The sequence below is a fragment of the Vipera ursinii genome (genome assembly GCF_947247035.1).
Source record: "Vipera ursinii genome assembly, chromosome: 1".
Classification (NCBI taxonomy): domain Eukaryota; kingdom Metazoa; phylum Chordata; class Lepidosauria; order Squamata; family Viperidae; genus Vipera; species Vipera ursinii.
In genome coordinates this window covers 289,317,286-289,332,459 of record NC_139512.1, presented here as the reverse complement: position 1 = coordinate 289,332,459, position 15,174 = coordinate 289,317,286, and the positions used below count along the sequence as shown (strand labels likewise).

The 15,174-nt window shown below is 35.9% G+C and overlaps 1 protein-coding gene across 18 annotated transcripts in view; it reads left to right on the top strand.

Moving 5' to 3' along the window:
• AKT3 (AKT serine/threonine kinase 3) overlaps window positions 1–15,174 on the top strand; it is a 181,080-nt gene that overhangs the window by 46,575 nt on the left and 119,331 nt on the right. The gene's annotated exons all lie outside the window — the stretch shown is intronic.

Genomic DNA, 15,174 nt, shown 5'->3' with positions numbered 1-15,174 from the left:
AAAAAATTATAGGAATATGGATGAATAGTTAAAAAAATCTTAATAGAGTAATTTGATAATGGAATTAATTCTCCAGATGATGAATGTGTTCAAGCGGACACTGAATAAATACAATCATCCCTTTTAATTTTATCAATTGTAGAATTTTCTCCATCTGCATGGATACAGATGAGTAGTACATAAAAAAAAGAATTATAAATAATTGGCAATTCAGTGTAAATTGACTATAATTTTCATGCAATAAATATTTACCTACTTATGTGTTTGGTATATTTTAAGCAGTATGACTTACACTTTTTATTAGGAGCTGAGGTGGAACCTTATTTTATAATGTACTAACCTAGGGGCGTTAAACTGGCGGCCGGCAGGCTAGATGTGTCACGCACAGGCCACACCCACCCTGGCTCTGCAAAGGGAAAAAAAAAGTCGCAATACATCACCATATGTCAATCAAGTTTCATACCTGTGTGCTAACCTGTTACCACAGATAATCAGAATAAATAGTAAGAGAAATCTAATAATGCAGATATTTTGATGAAGAGAGTTTCTTCCCAATCTGATGTAATGCCCAGTCATAAAACAGCAATATTGATTGTGGGTTATAGGAGTTGCAATCTAAAGCATGTGTAAAATGCTGTATTGCTGAAGACGGTATTGTATGATCATAAGATTTTGCAGTTAGATATTTACATTATTCGTAGTAATAACATTTCAGGGACTGGCAAAAGAAATGGCATAGCAACACTTGAAAATCACGTTTGTTCACCATTGTGAGGAACTTTAGCTTCTGCATCCTGTTTTAGCTGTAGAAAGTACTGCTTGAGCATAGCATGAAGAGCAGTACTGGTTTCAAACAGTATACTTGTATGTATGTATATGTTAGGCCAGGGGTCTTCAAACTTGGCCCTTTTATGACTTGTGGACTTCAACTCCCAGAATTCCTCAGCCAGCAAAGCTGGCTGAGGAATTCTGGGAGTTGAAGTCCACAAGTCATAAAAGGGCCAAGTTTGAAGACCCCTGTGTTAGGCTGTTCCTCTTCACTCACAAAGGAAATATTTGAATAGCAATACTATGTTACAAGTAGACATAGGCACTTTTAGGAAGTAGTTTTGTCATTTACCATTTACTAACGAGTGTGTGTGTTTGTTAAGAATTGCAGTTTATTTTAAAGCAAAAGCTTTTTAAATTAGTGTTGTAGTTTGCAGTGAGCATTACCATTGGACAGGTAGAAGAGAAAAAGTGCAAGAAAACTGCTAATTATAGTAATTGCAGCTGGTTTCAAAGTACTTTTAACAGTTTGGGCATAGTGCTTATTTGAAAGCATCAAATGGGCTCTAGTTGTGAAATAGAACACCTGTTTGTTGTTGAGCATGTGTTTATGCAGATGATTGTTGTTGTCAAAGCACCTTGATGTAGACTAGTCCTGTTTACATTTACATTCTCCCCAAAGGATTAACAGTGTTCTCTCAATAAATTTGCAGTCTATTCTCTTCTCAAAGGCTGCTGTTTGGATGGTGGTGTGAATGAGGCAACAAGTGCTTGCTAATCACTTGAATGTACATAATTAGCCACAGTCTGGTGCACTGGAGGCTTTGTATAACTAGGACAGTGCTGATTGGCAGCAGGAGTTAACAATAGATGTTGCAAGATGTTGCCTGCTGGCTGTTTTGAAGACATCTTTACCTTTTTTTTATTTTACCCCCACTATTTTTTTTAACTAATTGTGCCTTGGCTCTAATTTCTCATTCATTTTGAACACCTCATAGCAAAGGTATGCCAGTAGTTCAAGTAATTCCCTCAAATCTTCCCAGCTTACCTTAAATTTAAATTTATAACATTTTCATTTAGTACTTGTTTTTTTGATTGTTAAAATTTGGGAATATTTTGGTTTTGATCAATCTTTATAATGTAAAATTCATCACAAAACATTTATATAGAGTAAGACTAACTTTTGAGAAATAACCTTATTGCTCTCATTATATTGAGTGAAGATATTCTACTTAGTTTAAAATATACCTTTTCATTTTTCAAATAAACATCCTCTTATTTTACAAGGCTTAACTTACAAATTTGGTGTTATCAGTACATAACTCTCAAATCTGTAACAGCAAGTCAACCTGGTATCTGAAGAAAGCTATGCTGATGTGTACTATGAGGTCTTTGCCCTCATTTATTCTTTGATGAAAGATAATTCTGTATATTTATCTAATCTCTGCTTTTTTCTCATGAATGTATCTAAAAATAAATACCTGGTTTATTCTTCTTAGTAAGGATTGGCAAGCTGTGGTTCTTAATCAAGTTTAAAATGCAATAAAGTTTAAGATGCAGTTTTGTAAAGAACAATTGAAATACTAAATACATACTCCTTTTTTATGACCCTGTAATTTCTATTTGGGGTAGAGTTGGGGTGACTGAATGGAGGTGAGTGTTTACTGCCTTGATGCCCTTCCTGACGCCTATGTGCAGTTTGCAGCAGATATTTTTTCTCTATGTCCCAGGAGAGAAATATCTGCCACTACCTAGGATTGAACTCTTGACTTTCTGAGAGGGAGGCTGGTATTTTCACCACTAGGCCACCTTGCCACTCTGAAATACTAAAATATGTAATACTGAAAGTATTTGGGTGAATATCAGAGGAAAAAGAAATAGTATTGCCAAAGATGTATACTACAGGCCACCCAACCAAACGGAGGAAACGTATGAAATCTTTGCTAATCTGTTAGCTGAGGTGTGCAGATAACACATCACAGTAATATTGGAAGACTTTAACTTCCTTGATATCCATTGGGAAACAAACTCTGCAGCAAGTGGGAGATCACATACTGTAGGTTGTTGACATGTGTAGGGGACAAATTGGTCACCCAAAAGGTGGAGGTGCAAACTAGAGAGTCAATAATACTGGACTCAAACCTACCTAATAGGGATGAAATGATTGAGGGAATGGAAGTCGTAGGAACTCTGGGTTAAGTGACCATGTCATGCTAGAATTTGCCATAATGCAGCCACAGCAGGCTCTACCAAATCAGTCCAGTGTTTTAGACTTTAAGAGAGCTAACTTCAATAAACTAAGAGATAAGGAAGGATTCCATGGATGGAAATCCTAGAAGAAAAAATAATTCAGGATACAGGGAAACTGAAAAATGAAATACTAAAGGCTGAAACAAAAACCACAGAGAAAGGAAAACAAATGACATGACCAGCATAATTGCACAAACTGAGGACAAGAAGAACAGATATAAAAATGGAAACAGGATGCCAGCAAATAGTCAGAATCTCCAGACCATGCAGAAAGCCTAAGGTTGAGAAAGAACTAAAACTTGCAATCTTAACCCTAACCCTAACTCTAATCCAACAAATGCCAAAAATAACAACAACAAAAAATTTCGTTAAATATGTAAGGAACAACAAAAACGTCAAGGAAATGATCAGTTGACTAAGGAAAGAAGGTAAGAAAATGATGGGCAGTAGGGAGAAAGCAGAGATGCTTAATTCCTTCTTTGCAACTGTCTTTATGCAAAAATTGGCCAACCTATCCAAAATAGCACTATGGAAGGTAGAATAAGACAGCAGGTCAAAATAGGTCAAAAATTGATTTAAAAAACCACCCACTTTAGACAAATTCAAGTTGCCAGGATCAGATGGTTTACATCTCAGGATACTGAAGATCTGGCAGATGTGATCTCGGGACTACTGAACAAAATATTTTAGAGTTCCTGGAGTTTGGTGGGACTACCAGATAACTGGAAAAATGCTGTTGTGATTCCATTCTTCAAGAAGAGGGGAAAAGTGGATTCAAGAAGTACAGACCCATCATCTTGACATCAATACCTGCAAAAATCCAAGAAAAGATAATCAAGCAGCAGATTTGTGAGCACCTAGAAATAAGTGATCAATAGAAGCCAGCATGGGTTTTTTAAAAACGGATCATTCCAGACAAACTTTATTGCCTTCTTTGATGTAAGTGACTAAATTAGTGGATCAGGGAACTGCTGTTGATATAGTTTACTTGGACTTCAGTAAATGTTTGACCAAGTAAACCACAGCCTGCTTCTTGGTAAGATAAAACAATGTGGATAGACAGTACCACCACCAGATGGATTCACAGTTTGCTGACCAACTGCTCTTGGCATGTAATCTTCAATGGAATTACATCTATATGGAGGGAAGCATGCAGTGGGGTACCTCAAGATTCTGTCTTTGGCCTAGTTCTCTTTAACATCTTCATAAATTATCTAAATGAGGGGATAAAAGGAAATCTCATCAGTTTTGTAGACAACACCAAACCCACCTGTCATGGTTCTATTTAGGTGGCTCCATATTTTGGAGGACAGCTGCATTCCTGGAAGTAATTTTGTTGGATCTGCATGATATGTTTGGTTGTGGTCATTAAAAGTCACCCATCTTAATTGCCATTCTGTATCTAGATCAGGGCTTTTCAACTTTTTCACCCACTGTACTACTTTTAGGATATGGCAACATCTGAGTACCACCAGTCACCTAGCAAGGTATCAAAAACTTGATGACCAAAAGAAAAGGAAAAAAGTGATGAAGTACAGGTAGTTCTTGACTTACAACAGTTCACTTAGTCACTGTTCGAAGTTACAGCGGCACTGAAAAAGTGCCCCCCAAGCCACAGCCGAGCAAGACACTTGCCTGCCCGCCCATCGGTGCTCTTCCTTCTGTCCGAGGTTTTCATTGTTGTGAGCATTTCTGTTGAGAATTGACAGTGGGGGTGGGGTGGGGGGTGTTTGGTTTTTTATTCCCCCCATCTGCTGGGTGGTTGCAGCAGGTTTTGGTCACTTCACGTGACCCTGGCACACTGTGACCATCATAAATATGAATCACTTGCCAAGCATCTGAATGTAAATCACAAGACCCTGGAGATGCTGCAACATTCCAGCTAATCGGCGCTTCTTCTGGGCTCAGAAGCGCCAGGATCAGCGCCCAGCTCCAGCTGGAGCTTGGCGCTGATCCTGGCGCTTCCGCTGAGCCCTGACAGCCCTGCAGCTCCAACCATCTCTCGCTCAGGCTTGTGCGGTGCTGCCACCGGTTCAGCTCATTCCCTCCCCTGCTACCACTTTTCTAGGATGGTCACATACCACCTGCCAGGTGCCAGTGTACCACAGGTGGTACCCGTACCATTGGTTGAAAAGCCCTGATCTAGATCATAAGACTGTAGTAATCCCAGATTTCTAGAATTAAGCCTGGTGAGAGGTAGAGAGTCTTATATGTATTGGAAAATCTCTAGGAAACAGTGGTATATTTATCTTACACCACTCTCGACCCTCTGGATTGTACGGTGCCACATGACTTGTATTCTCCTCTTGTTTTAAACATCTACATCACTGATGAAGCTAACTAGTTTGAGTTGTGAAGTACAGGAATAAATATATAAAAGATGATCACCAATAGCCTAACTGGACATATTTTAAGAGCAATATACTACAAATATTTTGTAAAGTTCTTCTGGCTGCATTTTAAAGAGAGTTCGGGATGCCACATTCTAAAAGATAATGGAGGAAGATAGGTTTAAACACGATTACATTTATTAGTATTACATTTACACTCTATTTAGGTATTTATTTAATACATTTTAGAAACTGTATGTCTTCCTAGAATTCAAGGGAGTTTAGACAGTACTGTCTCCTTCAATTTTTCCCCACAACAATCCTGTAGGCCTGGTGGGGCTAAGAGAGTGTGGCTGAGTGGAGCCTGGACCTGAATTTTCCCAGTTCTAATTCAACACCTTAACCATTATATGTAATGGTACGTGGCAATGACTTTGGGAGATAGGAGGAACAGCTGCAAAGTAGACAACCTTCATGTAAAATATATCTCAGGCCTTCTTGTCTGGACCACCTTGAAAGGTAACCTCAACCTTGGAAGACTCATACTCTGTTCCTAAGAGAGGTGGAAGTTCCTTCTAGGACTATTAGGAATGACCTCTGATCCCAAAGGACATCTGTATCTGCCAAGCACCTAGCTGCAGCTTTGTTGCATTGTCAGTAGCACTGGATGTACAAGTAATCAGTACACAGAATGCCACGATACAACTAACCCAACAGCTGGGATGGTATTTGTCTGAACTCTTGCTCCTGTTTTCTAAGGTCATTCCCACATACCATTACACTATGCCACACTAGCTTATTTTATTTTATTTTATTATTTTATTTATTTTATTTTATTTTATTATTTTATTTTATTATTTTATTTTATTTTATTTTATTTTATTTATTATTTTATTTTATTACCACTTTTTAATATGCACTTTTATTTTTTTTAGAAATAACTCAAGGCAACAAACATGCCTAATATTCTTTCTTCCTCCCATGACATATGTTATGTTACGTTACATTACGCTACGCTATGCTATGTCATATCAAGAATTCAAAAAAAAAATATCTAATTCCAGAGTGTTACTTTATTTCTTTTCCAACTTCTGTATTTGTGATAAAATTTTGGTATTTTAAAAATTCAGTTCGGTCTATTAAAATTTGACTTAGATGCAGATATTTCCTAACTCTTTTTCTTTTAAATACTGGATTTGGATGTCATCAGAAATCTGCTTTAAATTTAATGCTAACCTGGTTTTATTCCTGAACTGAAAGAAGCTATTAGTATTATTGATTTATATTAAATGGGGCTTCTCAAATGATGGGCTATGAACCCCCTCTGAAATTTCATAAGCACATTTGACAGAGGTGGGCAAAAGATTTAAAGATGGGTGAACAGGGAGCATAGTGTTTGTAGAGTGCCGCCTTCCTTGGAATACAAGAGATCATGACATTTATAGCACATGGTCAGTGAAGAGTGCAAGCCTAGTCAAAACTTCCTCCTAAGGGCCAGGAAGTGAGCACAGCATCAAGCTAACCTCCTTGGCTAATCAAAGATGAATAAAAACAAAATAAAAATAAAATACCTCCCCCATTATAGTTTTTATGTTATGGACTCAATAATAGCAAGATGGCAATAAATGAACCCCTGAAATTGCATAGTATCTTTCTGGTTTAGTTCTGTCCCTAGGTTATTCCCTGAAACCATTCTCAAAATTCATATAGATAAGTCTTTTCTATTAATTACAATTCTAATTAGCTAAACTCCTTGCTTACATTTATCAGCTGCCAAGAATCTATTTCTAATCATAATAGAAATATCAAAACAGGTGTATGGACTTGACAAGAGCATGTCTCAGAGATAACGGGCCCAAACTGAGAAATACAAAAAGAGTGTAACTGATGCAAGAAAATAAAATAAAGAGTATGTAGAATTGATCAGCAAAAGCCTGAATCCTAGAGAAGCAAGTTGTATGCATGTACCAGATAAGTTCTGCTTTGAACTCATTTGTCTATAGAACATTTCTCTAGAAAACTAGAGGATCATCTGTCAGGGGTGTCAAACTCGCCGTGTCGAGTGATGTGTCGCAACATATCGCAACTTTTTTCTCCCTTGCCGGAGTTGGGGTGGGTGCAGCTTCTGTGTGTTGCATCCGGCCCGTGGGCCGGCAGTTTGGCACCCCTGATCTAGATGTTTTCAGGCAAATTGGCTTCAGTTTTCTTAATGAGCACTGGCTTCTGCATTGCTGTTTCTGCATTAATCCCATATTTTCCAGTGCTTTCTTGGTGATGTGAATTCTTATTTTAGTCAACCCCAGGCAGCCTGCAGATCCCTGGAGGTCGTTCTCAAGCTCATTGTGAGTTCCTGGATGTGATTTTGAGTGAGTTTGATAGAATGACCATTCTTAAGAGGATTCACTATTCATTCTGTGGATTGGTAGAACCTCAGAGCTTTAGAAATGTCAGAATTCACATGAAGCTTGATGTTTAATTTCATTCTTCAGGTACTTAGCCCCATATTTAAGAACTTTCTTATGGTAAGAAGCTTCTTTATTGCAAATGTAATGCTATTTCTGTGGAACACAAAAATATTTGTACTCCAGGGTTTAAATTCTAGGCTTTTTTTCTCATATTTTTTACAGTTAACATAAAATTGACCATTCTGTTCTTTGTCTTAAGACTGGGAAACTTCTGCTCAGTGCTTATATAATGATTCTGTCTTGCTTCTGAACTTCTGGTTCCTACCTCACTTGATTCAATTGTTTCAAAAAATGAATAGACTGTTAATTATTTTTTTGGGGGGGTCTTCAGAAATTTCTTCTTTTTAAGTGTACTGTGCATCCCTAAAGGTAAAGGTTCCCCCACACATGCGTGCTAGTCATTTCCAACTCTAGGGGCCAGTGCTCATCTCCGTTTCAAAGCCGAAGAGCCAGTGCTTGTCCGAGGACATCTCCATGGTCATGTGGCCAGCATGACTAGACGCCAAAGGCGCATGGAACGCTGTTACCTTCCCACCGTAGTGGTCCCTATTTTTCTACTTGCATTTTTACATGCTTTAGCATGTAGAAGGTGGGACGAGTAACAGGCGCTCACTCTGTTATGCGGCACTCAGGATTCGACCCGCCAAACTGCTGATCTTCTGACTGACAAGCTCAGCGTCCTAACCCACTGAGCCACCGCGTCCCTACTGATATATAAAGGGAATTTAAGTGAATAAGTAATACCAAAAGTTTGGTGCTTGTTTCACAGCATGCTATATGCAGTATGAAAAAGTAATAATTCCTCTAGTTCAATCAGATAATTAGACAAGATGTTCTGATAGAAAGCCATTTGGCTTAATGATTAGGTGCCAGGCTAGAAATCAGGAGATTGTGAGTTCTAGACCTGCCTTAGACATGAAAACCAACTGGGTGATTTTGGGCTGTCATTCTCCCTCAGCCTGTGATGTCAGGTTCAGGTGTCAATCTGTCAGTCAATTGCTGGCACAACCAATGGATCAATGCTTAGTTGATCCAAAAAAGATCATATCCTTGACTATGTGGGATACTGTAAAGGCTGGTGCTCTCCTCTTTCCTATTCAACTTCTGCATGAGACCGTTGAGTGAGCTCATCCTTCGCCATGTGGTGAGGTGTCATCAATATGCTGATGAAACTTATTTTGCAGGGGGTTGGACTAGAAGACATCCAAAGTCCCTTCCGACTCTGTTATTTTATACATTCCTGTTCCTGGCATATTGAGCAATGGCATTCTATTCCTGTCTTTAGATATTGTGAGGGTTTAGATGAGGAACAACAGATTTCAACTGAACTCTTGCAAAACAGAGTGGCTTTGGCTTTGACCTGTTCTGGTACTTTACCATGGTCACTCTTGCCCTGGTCATCTCCCAGTCATTGCAATACACTTTACATGCCCTTGAAGTGTGTATGTTTTTGTAGAATACATGTTACACCTTTGCTTCACATTGGTTACCGTTTTTTTTGTAGGTTCAGATCAAGGTGCTAGTGTTGACCTTTAAAGCCCTTCACAGCATGAGACCCAGTTTATTTGAGGGATCACCTTTTCCCAATTTCATTTGCACATCCTGCCAGTTGCAGCACAGAGGGCATGTTACAGGTTCTGTCACCTATGAATGAATGAACCTTTATTGTCAAAGTACAACCATGTATACATTGAGATTGGCTGAGCCTCCCTTCGTGCCCCCACCCCCAACTTACAGTGACACAAACCCTCCATCTTATTACACCTAGGGGAACTTACATTTAGCAGGCCTTTTCTGCTGTGGCGCCTGTGCTGTGGAGTCTTCTCCCCTGAGACGAGGTTGTCTTTGTCACTGATGAGCTTTCGGAGATCCCGCAAGACCTTATGCCAGCAGGCCTGGGGACCCCAGGGAATGGCTGAATAGTGAGGTGGCTCTGCTGTTTTTAACATCCCTTTATCTAATATTCTTTGTTTTGTTTTGCTTTTTAAAAGTATTTTTTAATGTAAACTATTTTTAGTTCTGTTGTATACCACCCAGACCTGCTTATTTGTGAGATGGTTATATAAGTTGTTTAATAAATAATGATCAAAAGTGGCCCAGCACTTGCGGGATAATGCTAGGAAGAAAAACAGACATGATACTCTGAAATTGTTTCTGGCAAAGATACGCAGATATTCAGAAAATCCAATAAGAGCAACTACTTTTTGCAGTACTGTAAAATATTAAATAAGCAACTCCTTTTTAAGGAGACTTTTTAACTTATATTCTGAATATTTATTCTGACTATTATTCAGACACTTTATTGTGTCCAGTTGATTTCAGAGAATTTAAATTCTTGTTTCAATGTTTGCATTACCTACTAAGAAGTATGGAAACCAAAGGACTTTTTAATCTCAACCAGTATAAGATGATATTGGTTATCTCAAGGATCAGGAAGTATATTTGAGGTAACATGAGAGTAACTGAACACTATTGGTAAATACTGTTTTTTGAGAGCCACTTGGTGTTTTTGGCTGTGAACAGGATGGATGGATAGAATAGATAATATTTATATTGGATTTTATTTGCAAGAGTTTCATTAGTGATGGGCAGCCATATAAACTGATATAACTAAATAAAATTTTAAAAAATCAGACCATCCATTTCTTCAGAATGCTGCCTTATTCTGTAACTTATAGCAAGAAGTTTTCAAGTCAGCTGGAAACCAATGATGTTGTTGTTCTAATGTTAGATAATAAACAGGGTTCCCATAAAGTACATATAATATAGACCATCTACATCATAGAAAGGTTTTTAACAGTAAACATTGATTGGTTTCATTTTACTGTACTGGTAGTCCTCAACGTATGACTACAATTGAGCCCAAAATTTTTGTTGCTAAGTGAGACATTTGTTAAATGAGTTTTGCCCCATTTTACAAACTTTCTTGCCACAGTTGTTAAATGAATCACTGTAGTTGTTAAGTTTGTAACATAGTTGTTAACTGAATCTGGCTTCCCAATTGACTTTGCTTGTCAGAAGATCATAGAAGGTGATTGCATGACCCAGGACACTACAACAATCATAAATATGAGTCAGTTGCCAAGTGTCTGAATTTTTACCATGTGACCATGGGGATGCTGCAATCGAAAACGGTCATAAATCACTTTTTTCAGCATGGTTGTAATTTTGAACAGTCATGAATTGTTGTAAGTCAAGGACTACCTGTACTTTATTTTTATTTATTTTATTTTACTTTATTTTTAATATTGCATTTCACTTTTGAAGGAATCCAGGGCTTTTGTAGTTAAAATTATTAGAAATAGGAGTGTTATTGTTGATGATAGAAAATATTTTTAGAAAATAATAATACTATAAATTAAGAGAAATGAAATGTTAGGGCTTTGTGACATGTTTAATCTATTTATAGTATTTTTATTTATTTGAAGTATTCAAATTATTTCGGGTACATTATTTATTAATGCTTATAACAAATTTATTAAATAAGTCAGTATTTTATCCCATCCCCACAATATAATTAAGTCGGAGGTGTATGTGGAATTGCTGCTTTGCAATAACGATGACTTGCATAACTGCACTTTCTATATTTCATTACTTTATTTAGGAATTTTTTAATTAAAAAATTGATTTTCCCATATGTTTTGGGGTGGAATTTACATTTCTATCATTCCTTACTATAATTTTTCTTATGAAATTAAAAACCTGTAATTATAAAAAAATCCACACTATAAGGTATTTTAATTATTATTTTATTAGATTTTCATTCTCATTTTTATAATTTAGTTAATAGAAAGGTAAATGAACTATTTTCCTTTACAGAGTGATAAATCTTTCTGTTAAATTTTACTATATGAAGCATATTTAGTACATATGCTTGCTTTTTTGATCAAGCCACTGAGGTTTCCCGTTGTGCTTTGCAGATATTCCCAAGAAAACTATTATAATTAGTCTTTTTAAATATTAAGAAATTGTATTATTAAATTATCTCTATCTGATCCTCTCAAAAGAATTATTATGGGGAGGGGGAGGAACTAGGATTGTTTCACAACTTGCTAAATTTCTTTGCAAAGCTAATACATTGCCTAGGCATTTTTTTGGTAATTATGTTCAACTTCCCTTGCGTATTGGATATTCTTATCCATCTTTATGAATGTGATAGAATAACAACTGTAAAACAAAGCACTATGGATGTAAGTGACTGTTTGCATGTATTTCAGAAGGGATAAATGCTCACCATATGGTACAATTACTGTGTCCAAGTTTTCAAATTAGCTTTACTCATCCTCCTTATTACTGTCTTTAAAAAGAGAAGGGAAAAACCCAACATGATTTATCTACTCTGCAGTAGAACTCTTGACGCAAAACAGCAGCCCAGTTCTGTCCAGTTTTTTCCCTAGGATAATAGAGGCTGTCGGACTTTTTTTATACTAATTACTGTGTGAGCCTCAGATGAACCCCCTTCAATTCACAAGTCTTTGTTAAGGGAGGAGCTGTCAATGTGTCTGCCCGTTTGCAGCTGTGCTGTGGCTTTAGCTTGCTTAACATTATGCTGCTTTTTAGACTTGACAGAAGGGAGTCTTTTTTTTAAATTATTATTAAAGCAAAGCAGCCTTGTAGCGAAATGGTTTAAGCAGCTGCATTGTAGCAAAGCACAAAGAAGTTATTATTGTGTCTATTTGGGAGGGGGTGGAATGGAGGGAAAAAAAATATTCGGCTGCTGTTGATGCCGATTGTTGACTTGCCATCTGCCAGATAGGAGAAGAAAAAAAATGACAGCTCCAGCAGGGTGTTCAAGAGGTTGTTTGGAGAGACGCATAAACATGTGCAGATGTCGAACTGAATAATAGTAAGAACTTGAGACGGTTTATGATGCTGCTGCTGTGTGTGCACATACAGAATAAATGTATGGGGGGGTTGGTTAGGAGGGAAGATACACACTAATTATTCTGATTCCACCCTTCCTCCTTTCATCTTGATAATTAGTTCAGGAGTTGAATATTTCTCTGTCCTTCGTTATTTACATCCATAAGTACCTCTTAAAATAGTTAAGTCAACTTTATTTAATAGTTTAAAAGTTTGGTGAAATTGTTACTTTCGGCATAGTAGTACTTTATATCACTCTGTAAACAGATGCTTTATATCCTTCCACATTGCAGATAATTTAAAAATGGAAATGTGTAAACCTCTCCTATCATGTTATATAGTTATTTTCGGTATAAGTATAGTCAGCTTTATACTTCACTTTGTAGTTATTTTCAGAAGATACTTATGGAAAATATTGTTACTTTCCAATGCACATGTCATCACTAACTTCTTTTTCTAATTTAGGATATTAATGTTCAATTGCCCAAATTATTAAAATGTACATTTTGTTAAATTTTATTTAAATGGGTAGATTACTGCACACCTATAAGCATAATATTAGTTATGTATTTTTTGTTCAATCTAGTGCTGTAGATTTATATTATTATAGTAACCGGATTAAATCTTTGGTCATGCTTTTTATCTTTTAAGAAATGTTCACTTTTTCGTTTCTACTCTTTTATAATTAGTCAGCTTAATTATTTATATTTTATTAAATAATATACAGTATTGGTACCCAGGTTAATTTTCATTTCTTATAGTATACTTTTGGAATGGAAAGTTCATTTTCGTGTACAGTTGTTTAGTTATTGAATAGATGGTTCATACTTTGGCTACAGGTGATTTTATAATTTTCTAGTGAATCAGTCTAGTGACTGATAATTGATGCTCACAAATTAATATAAATTGCGTGTACCTAAAAACAGTTGTGATTTGTGCAACAAAATCACTTCCATTTCTCTATTTTTTCCAGTTTTGAATTTGCCATAGTCTCAATAGGTAAAAATTAAATGTGTAGTTTCAGAGGAAGTAATACTGAGAAACCCTTTCTCTTCCAATGTTAAATGCTAATAAAAAAAGTAAAAATATTAAGAAGATATTAATTTAAGTATCTTTTTATTCCATCTAATGTCTTTGATAAGCAGCTCAGCTGAGAAAGGTATTGCTGTTTTGTCTGTGCTGTGTCTCAGGAAATAATATGTAAAGTTTTAATAGATTTCCTTGCTAAAGATGTAAGTGCTTTATAAGGTAGCTTTCTGGATAAGTAAAAAAGGAAGAAAATTAATTAAACAATATAATGCAAGTGTGAAATAAATTACAGTTTAGAAAAGATTCATGTGGAATATTAAGAACAGATGTAAAAAGTGAGTGACTGTGGTTGAAGTATATTTCTTTACATTTTTTTTAGTTTGGTTTTACTTAAGATGCAATGAAATTATGAAGATTTCAAACTGTAAGCAAATCTTTTACCAGGAAAAGGTGATTAAATTATCAGAGCTTTTATGAAATAGAACTTTTTATTTAGCCATATTTGTTTAGATATATTTAAATGTATTTTAATGCCCCTTTTAGTTAGCTTTTGATTCATTTTTAATAAATTGACATTATGAAGATATTGCTTAATATATGATTCATTAGTTTGAAAATCATCTTTATTATGAAGTCCTGATTAATTATTATGGTTTGTCCTTGAAAATTATGCTTGAAAAATATTTCCAAAGTATTGTTTTTCTGTTTGAAAAGAGAAAAGAATTAGACTGAGTAGTAAGAATTTTGCTTTTGAAGATATTAAAAAGTACTGCATCATACATAAACATTTTTAACAAAGTAGCAAGCAGAAAACTGAAATAAATTAAGTTTGCTTTTATTAAGAATGTTGCTGAGTTTTGAAGAATTCGTAAGAGTGCTGTAAAATAAAATCTTATGAGTCAGACATGAAAGAACTACAAATAGTTACCATAAGGGAAATAAAAGCACCAAACTGAAATCCTATGGCCTTGGAGAGGTAATTTCAAGAGACATAGGGTGCAGATGGATATATTACTTATAGTTTGTGCACTACAAGTTCGCATCTTCGAAATGATGAATTTTGGCAGGATATATATATTTCTCTTTTTAAAGAAGGGTGCTTCTGAGTATTCAAAGATCTTCCACTATCTTAACCATCCTGTGAAATCATAGGATAAATTGTTTTGGTCCTAGAACTAGTGAGATTTCTTTCTTGATCATCTGAATCCAGCAGGACATTTTTTTTTAAAGTTATTCTTCATTCCATTGGATTGCTTTCTAAAGCAGACAGTTGGAGACTTCTCCAAATATTTAAACAATTCTAAGAAGCTATCAAGGCTGCAATACTTAGTTGGACCTTTATTAACAGATCCCATTGGTAGAAAACATGGGAATTTCTATTAATTCTTATTTTTCCTGAAGTGCCACTTTGAACTTTGTCATTGTTTTGTAGAGAGAAAGTTTAAAGAATGTATCGTCAGAAACCATCT